The sequence below is a fragment of the Cupressus sempervirens genome, chromosome 7 (assembly GCF_028749045.1).
Source record: "Cupressus sempervirens isolate cs-2001-9-10 chromosome 7, ASM2874904v1, whole genome shotgun sequence".
In the NCBI taxonomy this organism is placed as follows: Eukaryota; Viridiplantae; Streptophyta; class Pinopsida; order Cupressales; family Cupressaceae; genus Cupressus; species Cupressus sempervirens.
In genome coordinates this window covers 880879061-880894738 of record NC_143124.1, presented here as the reverse complement: position 1 = coordinate 880894738, position 15678 = coordinate 880879061, and positions in this window count along the sequence as shown.

Below are 15678 nucleotides of genomic sequence, written 5' to 3'. Positions count from 1 at the left end.
ATGAGATTGATGTTGAGTCAAGCGACACATATACATCCACTTGGACACATTTGTACTAGTTGTGGAGGTATATGCAGAGGCCCCCAAGGTGATGACGATGCAACACTAGATGACCATGATGTCAGGCCTGCTAGTTTTGATGATGAGGTGTACACTGCTCATGGTGGTGGTAGTGATGAGATTGATGTTGAGTCATTTATTGACCTTCTTTATTGAGAGGGAGAGAGTTGGGAGTAGCATGTAAAAAATTAATTTTAAAATTTATAAAGTACATAATTATTTACTTTCTACGTATATGCATAAGTGTATAATTAACCATATTAATGTATGTTGATTTTTAATTAACAGAGGATGGATGATATTGTTTGAGACCTTCAGATTTTGGCATCCCTCATACAATATGCACTTTGAATTACACTATAAATAATGTACATTGGAACTTGAATTCAATAGCATGTGCTCATATATTCTTTTTATCTTATTTTATAGGGACTGTTGTGTGTGACACAGTCTAATGCTTATACAAGTCTTGATCCATCGAACATTGAGGCACAACCTCAAATACCTATGGTGTGAACTAAATTTGAAGACAAATAATTTGTACTATTTATATGTACACATTATTAGTAACTTATCTTCAACTTTGATTCATGTACAAAAATGTATTTTGGTTTTACGAATGGGAGATGGATCGTACTTATCCATGTAGGCCCCAATATAGTCTATTTTTGACTCCTTCATCTTTTGTCCATTTTAGACATGTCAATGATCATCTAGACACATCTGTGACACTGGCTACTACTCAGATATGATATATATATATATATATTTATTTATTTATTTCAAAAAAATGTAGTGTAAATTATGTACTTTTTAATTTACGTACTTTGTAATTCATGTATTTATAATTTTGACTCAAGGTTTATGTATCCATGATTTTAGGACTATGTGGCCATGAGTGTTGCTGAGACTACATAACTAAGCCAGATGGAGGTACAAACATCATCCTTTCATATCAGTATTGTGATTTATATGTTCATAGTTCATTATGATCTTTATCAAATTTTAAAAATTTATGTATTCTAAATTATAGGACCCCACCACTGCCACATTTAGTAGCTTTGATAGTGCATCTCCTCCTATTATAGAGGGACACCTATCTCACGTGGTATTATTTCTAATAAGTACTAAATATTTAATTTATTTGCAAGCTAGATTTTGAAACCCATTTCAATTAAGCATGTACATATTGTCTTTTTAGGATGTGACATGCGATGCCCCACAGGATGTCCCACATGATGAGACACATCATGTTATAAAGGATGATCCATCTAAGTCTTTTTCACATGGAGTAAAGAGGACTGCAGATCATATAGATTAGGTCTTTTGGCACCTTTAGATTATGTTTTTATGACACATATCGTTTATTCTAATACATTTTGTATTATGAAAGTTAGTTGCATTATATGTATTATTTGTTATATATTTTTATGACTTCTTATCATGCTAGTGTATGCAGTATAGATTATTATGTTGTCATGTTGTAAGTATAAACCATTTTCTTTATTGTGACATATTTTATTCATGTTATGACACCTTTTGTTAGTATATGTTACATGAACAATAATTTTAATAATTTTAATTAAATATAAGAACATTAATTTAAACATGTTTAAATGTAAAAGTAATGGAAAAATATAGGAGGTCATTACCTTAATTAACAAAGAATTTTTAATATCAAGTGCACACCTTTAACTTTCAAATAGAAGTGAACTCCTATATTTTACCCAACTAAAATCATATAAATTTAAAATAACTAAAGTCATATATATGTAACACAATGTGAAGGATATAAATAGAAGTGCACTCCTATTTTTAAATGTTTACAACATGTTTTGATTTCAAAATAAGTAATTGGTTCAACACATTTCTTCAAATGAGGTCCTGCAAAATAAAATTTTAAAACAAAAACATGTGTTAATAAAAGCATGGATGTAATAAGAGCTATATGTATTATGTAAATATGTGTAATGTATGTATTCACTATGTGTAATTACACAAGATGTTGATGTTCGATCCACCTTAAACATTTAAATTTGCATAAATTGTAATTGAGACTTGAATAAGAGGTATATATAAGTTCCCTGATTTTCTATTGACAACGCATACATACATTTAAATTATATAACTACATATATAAAAAGGGCACAATAAAGGAAAAACTTACATGTGTTTGATTTAAATGCAATCATCCCATTGTACCATCTGCATTCTCTCTCTTTTGCAATGCATCTATGATTGTCTTGTGCTCATCCATTGAAATTGTCCATAATACCTTATTGGCAGGTCTCCATTTGTATCTTTCTAATTTTATATTTGTTACCACAAAAAAATGAGAATAGTGTAAAATCTTCTTTTTCTGATTGGTATTCTTCAAATGCTGGTAAACCATTTCTTCTCATTAGGTATGCACATAGCCAAGTGCCAGCTACAACGATAGACCCAATCGGATACTCAAAACCATCATCATGTACTTGATGACATATCAATTTTTTCTTAGGTTCCACACATCCAGCTAGCCAATACTTAGTCTATTCATCATTACCATTAGGTGCAATAACATCATAAACATGTCTTACAATACAAGATAAAGTACATGAGCACTTCAATCACATGTGTACATGTAAATAAATAATATATTAATGACATGTACTTGAATTATATTAATGACATGTAAATAAATAAATAATATAAATTGAAGCATGATCACAATAGAATTTAATTAAATTGTGCATACCAGGTTGTATGAGGTCTGGAATACAACTATAGTCTTCTGATGCAAAAGTAAGATTCTAACCTTCATTTACTATATCATCTTGAAAATGTGTGTCAGTAGGTGCTAATTATTTATGTTTCCAATCTTCAACCCATTATGTATTCTCGCATTCTTCCCATTCACCTACAAGACAAAACTGACAAAAACAAGCAAGTTCCCTAGTCCATATAGTCCAAGTGTTAGAATCTGAACTCCTAAATGAATGCCATTTAGCTAACCCACTAATTGTGTCACAGTCATATCTTGAAAGGATATTCTTCTCTTCAACTAGGCAGAAGAAATGTTTGATTATAGAGTTCTGACTTGATCTTGTGTATAAATATTTGTTACACCATTCTACAATCTCATGTGCAATTTTAATTGCTCCCTACAAAGGGTTGTCTTCATGCATGCACCAACACCATCATGTTCTTCTTTACCATGTCCAACCTCAAAAAAAATCCACATATGTTGGATATTAGTTTGCTTATGTGTCCTACTCAACCAACAGAACATTCTAGCATTCTTAAATTGTCTTGTACAATTATTTGACCAAATCTAATGTTGTGTCATTTGAATTTGTCTCTCTTAAATTATCATAAAAGACCTTGAAACAATATTGGACAAAATTAGATGAATGAGATTTATTATCACTCATATAGAAATGGTACTCTCTTAATATTTTTTATCCTCCTCTGTACTATTAGGTGCATGCCTATAAACTATATGAATATAAATTGTTACTTGCACTGAATTGTAATATTGTGTTTGTGCCTCATCTTGCAATGCAAGTGTGTAGTTCTCTACAAAGTCAAGAACTGAAAGTATAGCACCTATTGAAAATGTATTCTCACATATGTGAAATTGTCCATCAAGCCATCTAGCATATTGAGAGGGTTTAACATATTTTGGTATGATCACACTCTTAAACTCATCCATAAATACATGACAACGAACTTTATCTGTAACTAGATCACACCTTCTTCCAATTTTTCCCATCTTTCAATAGATATTCAATAGTTTTGAATCTTTTTACATCAACTAATTTCTATGCAATAGTAGTCAAAGAATTTTCATGAAAACATTCATCTAACAAAGAAAGATTGCCACACATATCACATGTACTAGAAATACATGCATTGAAAATAAAATATTGGTCATTAGGTGGCTTACAAAACAAACTTGATATGAAATCCTTTCTAGGTTGAGGTGGTATTTTTACACCATATTCTTGCAACATTTCTTTACTATGCATGGTACCACATATAGACTGAAATACATCATAATGGTAACAAAATTGAACATGAGTTTTACAACAACATGTGATTCTTTCCTTGTTAATTCTTACATACCTTAGTTTACACTTTTCAAATGATCTTTGACTAATGGTAATAGTTAACACCTTATCATCTAAAAATTTTCTGAATAATTTAGTTTGAGTCATGTCCAAAAGGTGTTTAGGATGTGGATCATGTATTTTGAGTGAACTCTCAATTTAAGAATATCTCTTGAATTAGGTGATACTCTTGTATTATCATGCAAAAAAATTTCAACCAAACTTTTGACTTCACTAGTAAGTTTCATATTAGATCTCGAGAGTCTACCACTAGAAGTCCACAAACTATTTGTTGGATCACATTCAAAGTTAACCCTTCTCTTTACAACTCTTTCTAGAGTCTTATGATTCACATTAAGATATGCACTTATGTTACTTATCAATCATTTTTCAGTAGTTGATTTGTTAACTAAAGCTATTGTTATTGCTCGTTGTGCTTCATTCTTATCTTTAGAGCGACTTCTCTTTCCAATAACATCAAAGGCACTAGCAATAGTGGATACAACTTGTTTCAAAGACTCATTTTTATTCTTGAGTTTTTCATACATTCCTAACCTTTTCATTACTTTTCACATTTTAGACATTTTTATTAGTTGCAACATCAACTGACATTGAAACCCAAATTTCTTATTATAAAAAATGTCTATATAATTTATTAGCATGCGTCTTAATATGTCTCCATGAAACCAATCCATGAAGATTATCTAACACATCATTAGAAAAATGAAAATTATGTTTACACACTTTAGTATCATTCAGACATGTTTGTTCAGTACTTGGTGTTTCCATGTCTACATTCACACCATTATTATTTTCAATTAGCATTTTTTATTTTCAATGTTATTTGGAATTTGAATCTCATTTTCATTTTTTCTTGGTATTTCTTTTGGGGCTTGCATTTTCATTGGAGTTTGTTGTGCATGATCATTTGGCAATCTATTCTCATGAAGAAAAACTAAATCATTTAAACCATAACATGCTTCTACAAAATCTCCAATTTTATCATTGTATTGAGTGCACCTGAATCTCATTGTATTGGGTTCTCTTCTTCAACCTCTTCATCCATCGTGGTATCCTTAACGTCTTTCTCTTTAGAAACATTGCTCAACTCTCTAATTCTTTGTCTTCTCTCTCATTGACGTTGTGCTTCATTCTCTTTGTTTGTTGCAATCCCCTCATTTGTCAAAACTTTTATGTTCTTCTTTCTTTGTTGTTTTGATTCCATGTTTGCACCAATTTTGAATTCAAATCAATAGCTTGCAAATTGTAGAAGATGACAAGAAAACATAATAATTGTGACAAAAATTCACTATTGCAGCTTGAAAATATCATTCAATCATTATAATGATTGATAAGTTCTTTGTAGGGCAGTTTTTGGGGCCCAATAGATACTTTAGAATCAGGTGCCCAATTTTTAAACAATTGGGTACCCGATTATTTAAATATCAGGTGCCTAATTTTGATAATAGTTAAATTAGTATCGGGCACCCAATTTTTGAATTGCAAATTGGGTGCCTGATTCTAATGTGATGGGCAGGAATTTTCCATGAGCAAGAATTTACACCAGATTTTTCCTTGGGGAAAGACATGGCATAGGTTTGGAGGGACCAATCCTATGCCTTTATGAACTAGATTTTGACTAGGACATTTAATCAATAATTTCAGGGATTGTCATAATTTTTATATGGTCATCCCCATTTAATTTTTTGACAAAATGAAAACCCATTATAGGTCTTATTATTCTAATTTGAAAAATGTAAATTTTATAGTGTTATGAGTTCATTTGCTATTTTTGCATTATTTATAAATCAAAAGTGTCATTTAAACATAAAATAGTGAGATTCACTAAAACTTTAATAACTTTTAATTTTTTTTCATATTTTTTAAATTAATTTACATGTCATCAATCTTCACACAATTCTTTTGAAGTTAAAAATAAATAAAATTTAAATTTAAATTATGGTGTCCATACACAAGAGGTTTTAGAAATTAGCTTAATCATCAATTAATAATTATTAAAAAAATATTCATTTAAAAATTTAAGAAAATTGTTCTCATCAATCTTTGGTGTGTCAAGTAACTACATTTAAAAGGATTCACAAAATTCTATTTAGTTGTGTCAAATTATGGTGTCCATACATGACTGTCGTATGGTCTTGAAACAAGCATTTTGAAAAAGTGGTTTTTAAAGATCCCTACAAAAAATATAATCTATCATATGGGTATACAAATAAATTACATATTCAAAAAGGAGATTTCAGGTGCTACAAAAAAATTTTGTGAAGTTTTTTTATATTTAATCTCTAAATGCCTCAAATTTTGGCATCAATTGACAATATATTTCAACAATAGGGAAAACACTTCCACTTTTTGGCTAAAAGTGAGACCCAACTTCTTACATTGACACATATATAAATTGATCCTATAGGTGAAAAACTAATGTGCTTGAAGCCTTATTATAAATGTGAGCATGTAAACAAAAAGAAAAAAAAAATGCAATCAAAAGCTCTTGTAGATTTATCTTTAAGAAATTTAATAAAAACCAAGAAAACATGTCTATCTTTTGCCCCAGTCTATGAGTTTTTATCTATTCTAAAAACAAAATGAAAATTCTTAAATTGCCAAATATTACTTCAAATATGAAGCCATTGGCAAGAAGTATTATGTAAGGCTTGACGTTTCTATAAGATTTATTAATAAATGTCTTCATTGTGAAGAAACACAATACAAATTATCATAATTTTTATAGAAAATATGTATGCTTGAATACTTCACACTCCATTATAAATCTATGCTCAATTGAATCAAATATGCTCTAATTGAATACACATAGTATCAATCAAGAGAAATTATAGTTTGATTGAACCATACATTTTTCTAAGTTTAATTTATTAGGGAAGACATTGGAGGGAAACTTATCATTACTTACAATGTAGATATTCATATTTCAAGGTTTAAGGTTAAACTCCATGGATAGGGGTCCTAGGTGCCCTAGTCCTATCTATATGAGCCAAGGAAATGTTCATGACATAAGGATTCAATAAAATAGAAAGGATTCAATGACTAGTAGAACAATTACTTTTGATTATGAGGTGCTAAAATGTATTCTATTTCTTATTTAAAGCATCTAATCATATCATATTACAATCATTTACATCTTGGAGTTCATGTATTAGATATATACATCAATTAATATCATGTCTAAGACTGTGAATATGACATTGAAAAAAGGCATAGGTCTTGCTTGAAGTAGGTAAAAGTTTGAGGTCTCTATGGGATGGGTTGGGGGGTGTTTAATTAATATGATGTTTAGATATTGAAGAATAGGAGAGTGTAAGGACTCAAAATCCATGTAAAGTATCAATTATTTGGTCTTCAAGAATAGTAAGATACAATAGGTGTTTTAGTCTTAATAAAGCTTCTAAATTTTTTGAAAGAATGATTATTTTTCACAAACTATCTTGTTTGGACATTTATGATGGTAGATTGGTTGTATTTTGGGAGAATTGGTGGATTAATTATCCTATTTTATCTCAAGTTTTTGAAGAGCCTCAAACAAAAAAATCTTTAGAACATCTTTGAGGGATACATGTTCAAAATGATATGGAATAATATATGCCTAATGGTAGTCAAGGATGTAGATGGAAAAATTTATTTTTAATTAACATAAATAGCTAAAATAGAAAAATTATATAAAAATAAAATATGTATGAAAATGCTTCTTCATGCATTGTGTTATTTGCCCCATCGATGCCTAGGATCACTCTCTATGATCTACTAGAAAGATGAATGAGTGTAATAAGAATAAGACATTCTTGTTTGTATCCCCTTCTTAATTTTTATTAGTCCTTACCATAAAGGCAGGAGACTATAGTTTTTGAGTTACTTTTTTCTATTAATCCACTCTTTAGGAAATCTATAGGTTGCATATAATCTTACTTGTCCTATAGTTTAAGTAAATTGTGTTATTAAAATGAAAATTTTGAATTCTCATTTCGGATGTCTTATTGGGTGTGTTTGTTTTTGCCAATAGTATTTTTATTTTCTCTTATAAAAAAAAAAGGAAAAAATAAGATGGGACATTTGGAAGACAATGCACACTCCACATACATGGATGACATGATGGTGGAGCTTAGTGAACAATATTAATATTTACGATCTCCTTTGTGCATGTTGAATAAATGACATTATTTCATGCAAACAAGTGTCTTTGAATGAAGAATGAATACTATTATTTCAGGAGAGGATATAAAGCAACCTCATCATTTTCTCACTCGCAGCCTCCAAGTTTCTACAATGTCCAACTTTGCTAAGAGGTCACATGTTCTATGGTGGGGTTTTCTTTTAGTCAATTTTTTGAATCTTGGGTAAGTAACATGTCATGGTTTCTAAAAAATTTAAGCTCAAATTCTTCTTTTTGTATAACACTTATATTTTTCTTACAACTCGAGAAATATCAAGGTAGAGTCTGTTGCTCTAAATAGCCATAGTTTCTCCCTTTTCTTTAACATTTAATTTTCCCCTGCATTGTGCAAATTTTGAGAGTGAAATCCTAATAATTTGAATTGGATTTAGGGTTTGAATCTGGATATCCAAAAGGCCATTTAAGCCATGGCCCTATTTGATGCAAATAATTATCTCTTTGAGTAAGCCCTTGTCATTCTAATGTGCTTGTGGGAAAATAATTTTATATTTTTTAAATCAATTTTCTTCATGTTTGAACTAACATTATTTTTTTTACCCACCTCTACCTAGCACATTGAATATTAAAATGTTGGATATGATTTTACTATTATCTGTAATGATATTCTTCTCCTTGGCACGTACTAGGTTTGGATGTCATGAGCTAACATGACTAAGCACTAGAATTAACGTATTGGTTTGATCATAAAGTTGAGATTTAAAATTCAAGCTAGCATTGCTTGTGGATATTGCTAACTATTCTTACTTTGGGATGCCATTCTAGACGATTATAGCAATTTCTTTTATTATTTGTTTGTGTTGGTTCCATATTTGCATGGCCCAGTTCTCCATTGTGGGGTCTGTAGGCTCTTTTGTGGTGGTGACTTCTACCCATGATTGGAGCTTTATATATTCTCTTTCCTTTATTTAAAGATTCCTCTCATGTTCCAGGGAAGCTAATGTTTCATTAGTTTTTTTGGTAGAGCTTTAATTGTTTTTTTAACTCAAAAAATACATTAAAATTTCACAAATATTTTTAGAAATTTCCTGGCCATTCTGGAATCTCCAAAGTCTTTCCCACCCCTTCATTCAAGGACAATAGGTGCCCCTACTTTTTCTTCCTCCATTTAGCCACTACCTATGGTTGCTTCTGCACTCTCATGAAAATTATGGATTTGGTTTTGGGGTTCAATAGTATGATTTTTTTTTCCAGTAATAATTATTTTCCCTTTTACAATTTCTCCAATAGCAATATGGATTTCTCAAGTCTTCCAGGCGTAGATGATTCCAAGAAGCCTTTATCGACCTTTTATGGAGGTAAGAATAATCAGAGCCATTGTAAAGAAGAAATTGTTGACAAAGATGTAGAGGATCCATTGAGCAAATTATTTTGCCTAGTCACCTCTATATATTTGTTGTGCCAAAATGTAATTTAGTTTCAGTCACTTCTTATTCCTCCTTTTACTTTTATTTGTAGGTTTTTTTGGATGTTTGGTGAATTGTTATTTCAGTTCCATTCAATAAATTAATAGTAGCTATGGACACTAGGCAATTTCTCACTGCTTGTCTACTTCAAGACGAATGGAGAAAGCTCTTTTTGTTTTTGTTTTTTCTATTTTTTTCTTGGTTAAGGCAAAGTGTGAAAGACTTATGTAATCAATGTGTATTCTTATTAGTCGAAGTTTTCATAGGGCTTCAAAAAAATCTACATTATTTGTTTGGTTTTTTATGTTAGGTTTTGAATGAAATATTAGAAAATTATTTTAATATTTAAAAAAATAAATGATTGGTTTACATTTAAAAGTATTATTAAAAAAGATTAAATAATTTCTTAATTTTTTTTTTAAATATAAATTTTAATTTGAAGTACATGATATTTCTTGATTGTAATAAAGAAGTTATTTAATGTAAAAGGTTTTTTATAACGTAAATTTTAAAATTTGGGTTTTTAAATGTAGATATTCTCAATTTAATACAATGTCTTCAAATTTCCATAATATACATGATTAAATTTTAAATTTACAAAATATACAACAAAATAGACATTATCATAATTGTTTGCATTGAATTATTATTGAAATGATAAATCCTAATGCAAAAGATTTATAAAAGATTATTTATAATAATCAAATATTCTAAATAACAACCTCATAAACTATATTAATTAATAATAACAAAGAGCAAACAATCTTTGCACTAATGTTCAACGATTTTTAGTTACTGGAAATATTTTAGTCTAAAAAATTTTAGTTAGCATTGTTATTTTGTTAAAAAAATTAAAAAATTATAATTACTTAAAAATTAGTTGATCAAATTATTTTAAATTTGTTCATCAAGTTCAATAGATTCTTTTTTACAGAAATCCTTTATAAACTATTAATTACCCCAAGGTAGGGAGTGAAGTTCTCGCAAAGCTCTTGTTTTCTTTTTTTTCCTTTTTTCTTTATTTATTTTCACATTAAAAATAGATACATTTGTGCCCATGTGCACACTTATATTATGATATCATTATTATCTTCATTTTTTTGTCATTTTTATTGCATATTAGGATTTTTTCCTTCATTTTGCCTCCTTTTTAATCATTTATTTCTCCTTTTTTCCCTTTTTTTTGTTTTAATCATTTATTCTAATGATTTCAAATCTTTTAAATTTTAGTTGATTTTGTGTAATTAAGTTCTCTATTTTTTTTCTTCTCTGTTTGTTCTCAATATATGTTTACATGTTTTATTCTAATCTACAAATAGAACTATTAGATTTTAAAAATATTATATTATTAATTAATAATTATGTTTTTTAATCTTTTTAAATTTGTTTTGTTCGTAGTATTCAATTTTCCTTTTGTTTTGTTCTATGTCATTAAATATTTTAGTATATTTTTCTAACTTTATTTATTTTTCTTCTTTGTTATTATTAAATTTTTGAACATCAATTAATACATCTACTGTTCTTTTGATATGGGAAGAGGTTTGACAGTACTTGCTTTAATTGTTGCAGTCAAAAAATAATTGAAGAAGGCATTTTGATGAGCACTATATGTGGTAACATGAGCTACTGAGCATCCACTGGACTATTATTCAATAATTTCCCACGAGGATGGAAAATGCCCTAAAATTTGCGCATGTCTTTCTAGTATGCATTATCAAATAGAGTCAGAGTTTTAACACTAAAGAATGCAAGATTTGTGGAACAATTTGCTTGTAGAGTAGTCACAAAATTATATTCTATGATGATTTCACTATATACATGAAATCAATTACTTGATACACTTATTTGTATCCATGAACCATTCAAAGAAAAATCATTAAAAACACAGTAGAAAATAGTTTACATTCCAAATATTTGGAAAAGAATGCATGAATTATAGTCATTAGAGAGCATAATCAAACCAATTGCAATATTCCTTTGACTTTTAAATGATAGGAGAGATTTCTTGAGGCTAGAACATTCTAGATTGCTATTTGCTAAATTCAAGCTTTCACTCTTCTTTTTTCATCTTCATTTGGGCAGACTTTTAATTATTGGGCGGGAGGAGAATTTTTTGAAAGAGGCATAATTGTCTAACATACCATCAACTACTCAGACAACCATACTGACAATTGATGCAAGATGAGATCCATTAACCAAGTTTGTAAATGAGAAACATTAAGTGGAAGGGTTATGGTTGAGCCCCACCGCAAACACTCCAAGTAGTCAAAGCTTTGAGTGTGCTAGTTAAGCCCAGCCCATGTAATCCTCCAAATTGGCAAATCATGCTTCCAAGTCCAATTTGTATAAAAAAATTACTCGCATTTGAATTTTTCCCAACATAGGAAAATTTATAGTGAAAATTCACCGAAATGCCCACCCAGATGCAATGGTGTGGTGAGATCTTCCTTAAGACGCTTCCAATAATTATGGATATCCTGGATCTAAATCATGGCCCTCCAAAATGAAGCAAAATGAAGCTCTCCAATGGTTAGCAAATGTACGCTCCTGTGGCTCTGATACCATGTAATAATTTTCCTAAGGCAATAATGCAATGCCAAGATCTAGAAGCACAAGAGAGACAATAGATGATAAAATGAGAATCTCATTAATGATCAAATGGTAATAGATTTCAAACGAATACATAATAGAAGTGCCTTGTATATAAAGACAACTAATATGTCTACGAGTTATATAAGAGATAAGCACTACAACTAAGCACATGTCCACCAAGAGTGGATTATCCTCCATTATGCATGAATGTACGCACAACAATGATAGGATAAGAAGACAAAGTTGTACCTCTTAAAGAGACACGTAGTAGACAACATGTGCTCTATTGGAGTTGTGAAAACTACTATGTTGTCTACAAAACAACTCATATGAATATGCAAACTCCTAGGTGTCTATATGACAACTAATGTGAATATGCATTATCCTAAGTAAACTTAGGTAAAGTATAAATAGTAAATATGTATTTACACCAACAATTGCAAATCAAGGTAGTCTTGACCACTTGTCACTTGATTCTACCTTATTAGATCTACTACCTCAATCCCAACTCATAAAATGAAAAAAAAATTACAATAATTTATAGGCACCCACCCTCATAAATTACAACCCAATATGGAGACACATAACCTTGACTAGATTTTTAGGAACCAACCTACATGAGACACCAATCCCCTAATCTAAGAGTTGAGCATCAATTTAGAAAATGAGGCATCAACCTTAATTACAACAAGATATATGAAAGATGTGTCATGCAAACCTTCAAGGACAAGTCTCAACATCTATCTAGTTTAATCTAATTGAAGACTTGAACCTTCAAGATCGAGTCTTCAATATTTCTAAATGTTCTTACTCCTTTATATTTCTTCACTTATAAGTTGCACTAAATTTGAATAGTTGATAATAATTCTCAATGTTACTTGTGACCTAGAAGATGTGCTTGGTACATGTTACTGGATGTAGAACTCAATCCCATTGGCGTGTCATTGCATAAAATAATGACCATATTTTGAAAATGCTAATTTCAAATTGAAACTTCAGACAAGGAAACTGCCTCATTGCTAAATAGATTACTAGATTTCTTCATAGACTAACTCCACAAAAATTCCTTTATAAGGCATGTGATTACTACTAACAAAGATAATAATGCTTGAAAAGTGATTAGATAGAAAGATAAAAATCTTATGGGTAAGTACTTCAATCCTCCAAGCCTCTACGCATTTTTTAAGCATGAAAAGCTTAGCAACTGGTATCTCCTCTTCTTAAATGGAAAGGTCAAGATCTCACATGTGACATAAGTTTATCTTCTTCTCCTGCTCGATCGAATAGTTTGATTAGTTTCCAAGTACAATCTCTATCTACAGATTCTTGGATATATGTTACAAACCCCTTTTCTAAAAAAGGCATATGTAGTGGAATTTAGGGATGTATGGGAGTTTTACTTTCTTACCTTGGAACAATGGCATGCAACTAAAGAATAACTTCAACTTGTTTGAAACTCTTATTAATGACATTCACAATATTCAAGATTTCATTCCTTTGGAGCTTCAATTTAAGCTTTCTACTCTTGTCTCATGTAATTTATTTAAAGATTGGAAGTGGTATCCAAGTTATAATATAGAAGGTTTCCCTTTCAAATTAATTTACCTTAAAATCCTCCCTCCAACCCAAATTTAGCCAAGACTAAATCTAAAATTGAGTTTGAATTGATCAGTATAAAAACTCAAGTTGTATAAAATTCTACAGATGAAGCCAAAACATAATTTTTAGCATGGAAGATGTTTCAATAAAAAATAATAGTGAGAGAACATCTCACCTTTCTTCCAAATCACTCCACCACGTGTTCCTTTTGTCTCAAGATAGCAACTATGAAATGTGCCTTCTCCACTTACAAACATAATCATCAAATTGGCAAGCAACCATGACTTTTAATCTAGTCACATTTAGTTGAACATTAAATTGGAATTTGGCTTCTCTAGGCTTGCACTATGCTTATTTATTATAGTTTCAAAATCTTATTGACAATGTATCTTGTTAAACATATGGTTGTTTTGAAGTAAAGCCAATCTTCTAGTTCTTTTCCACTAACAAAATTGATTATACATAATTTATTTTCTAATATTATCTTGGAGTGGGCTACGCTTGTTAAAGTCTTGAAGGAGAATCACAACAACAATCCAAAGTTACATTCACAATTATCTATAGTGCCATCCGAGCTTGCATCTATCCGTAAAGATCATAATAATCTCTTCTTGCAATGTTCAAATACTATATTGGTTCTCTTAATTTTTTTAATTATAGAACATCCTTCCTAATTATTGGTATCATTCATCTAGTAGAAGGCTATTAACTAGGCAAAGTGTGACTAGACTCGTCACATTGTCCATTGGAATGTTTAGCCTTCCATAAGTTGAGGTCGATAGAGTTTTTTTGGGCAGTGCACGATAAATTTAAAAAAATTTGAATTGCTTTCTTTGATTTTACACTCTGAAATTTATTTTTTAAACTGTGTTTTCTTTACCACCAAGGTATAATTATAAATCTTTTCTAATTTGATGGGCTTGACTACTGCATAAAAAAAAAAAAACCTAGCATTTTATTATACTAAGATGTGTGTTTGCTTGTTGAGTGCTTACCATTCAAAGGTGCTTATATGATTGGTGGGTTGAAATCTATATCAAAAATGCATTCTTTCTAATTTTAATGTTATATTGTGAATGGTTAAAAGATCTTAAAGTAATTTCTTTTCTTATAAGTTTTTTATTCCTCCTTCCCCTTACTTGAGCATGGCCCTTTCTATGCTTTAAAATACATAAAAATTTTTGGAATTGGATTGTATTAAAGAGACTTAAATTGGAATTTTAAAAAATTGTTCAAATATTTTATGAATTTAATGTAATAGCTAATTTTTAAAATTATATATTATATTACAATTTGAATAAAATATTAAGAATGTAACTAAAATCATTATGTAAGATATAATTTGTCAAGTTAGAAGATCTTATTCAATATCGAATAGAAAAACATTTAATTTTAATTAGTGAGATGTAAACTATAATTATCTATTAAATCACAAATTTCAGTATATATGCATTTAAAAATATGCATAAATCTATTTTCTATTTTAAGACTAAAATATATATTCATTTTGAAATATAATTTTATATATAGATTATTGTATTATGTATGTAGAATTTAATTATTACCAAACTTAGACAATATAATTTTTTTTGATACTTTTAATATATATAATTGGAATCTATTGTTGCATGTTGTCATTAGGTTCATATGATTGAGTGTGTGTGTGTGTGTGTGTGTGTGTGTGTGTGAGAGAGAGAGAGAGAGAGAGAGAGGATACATCTTTTTTGCA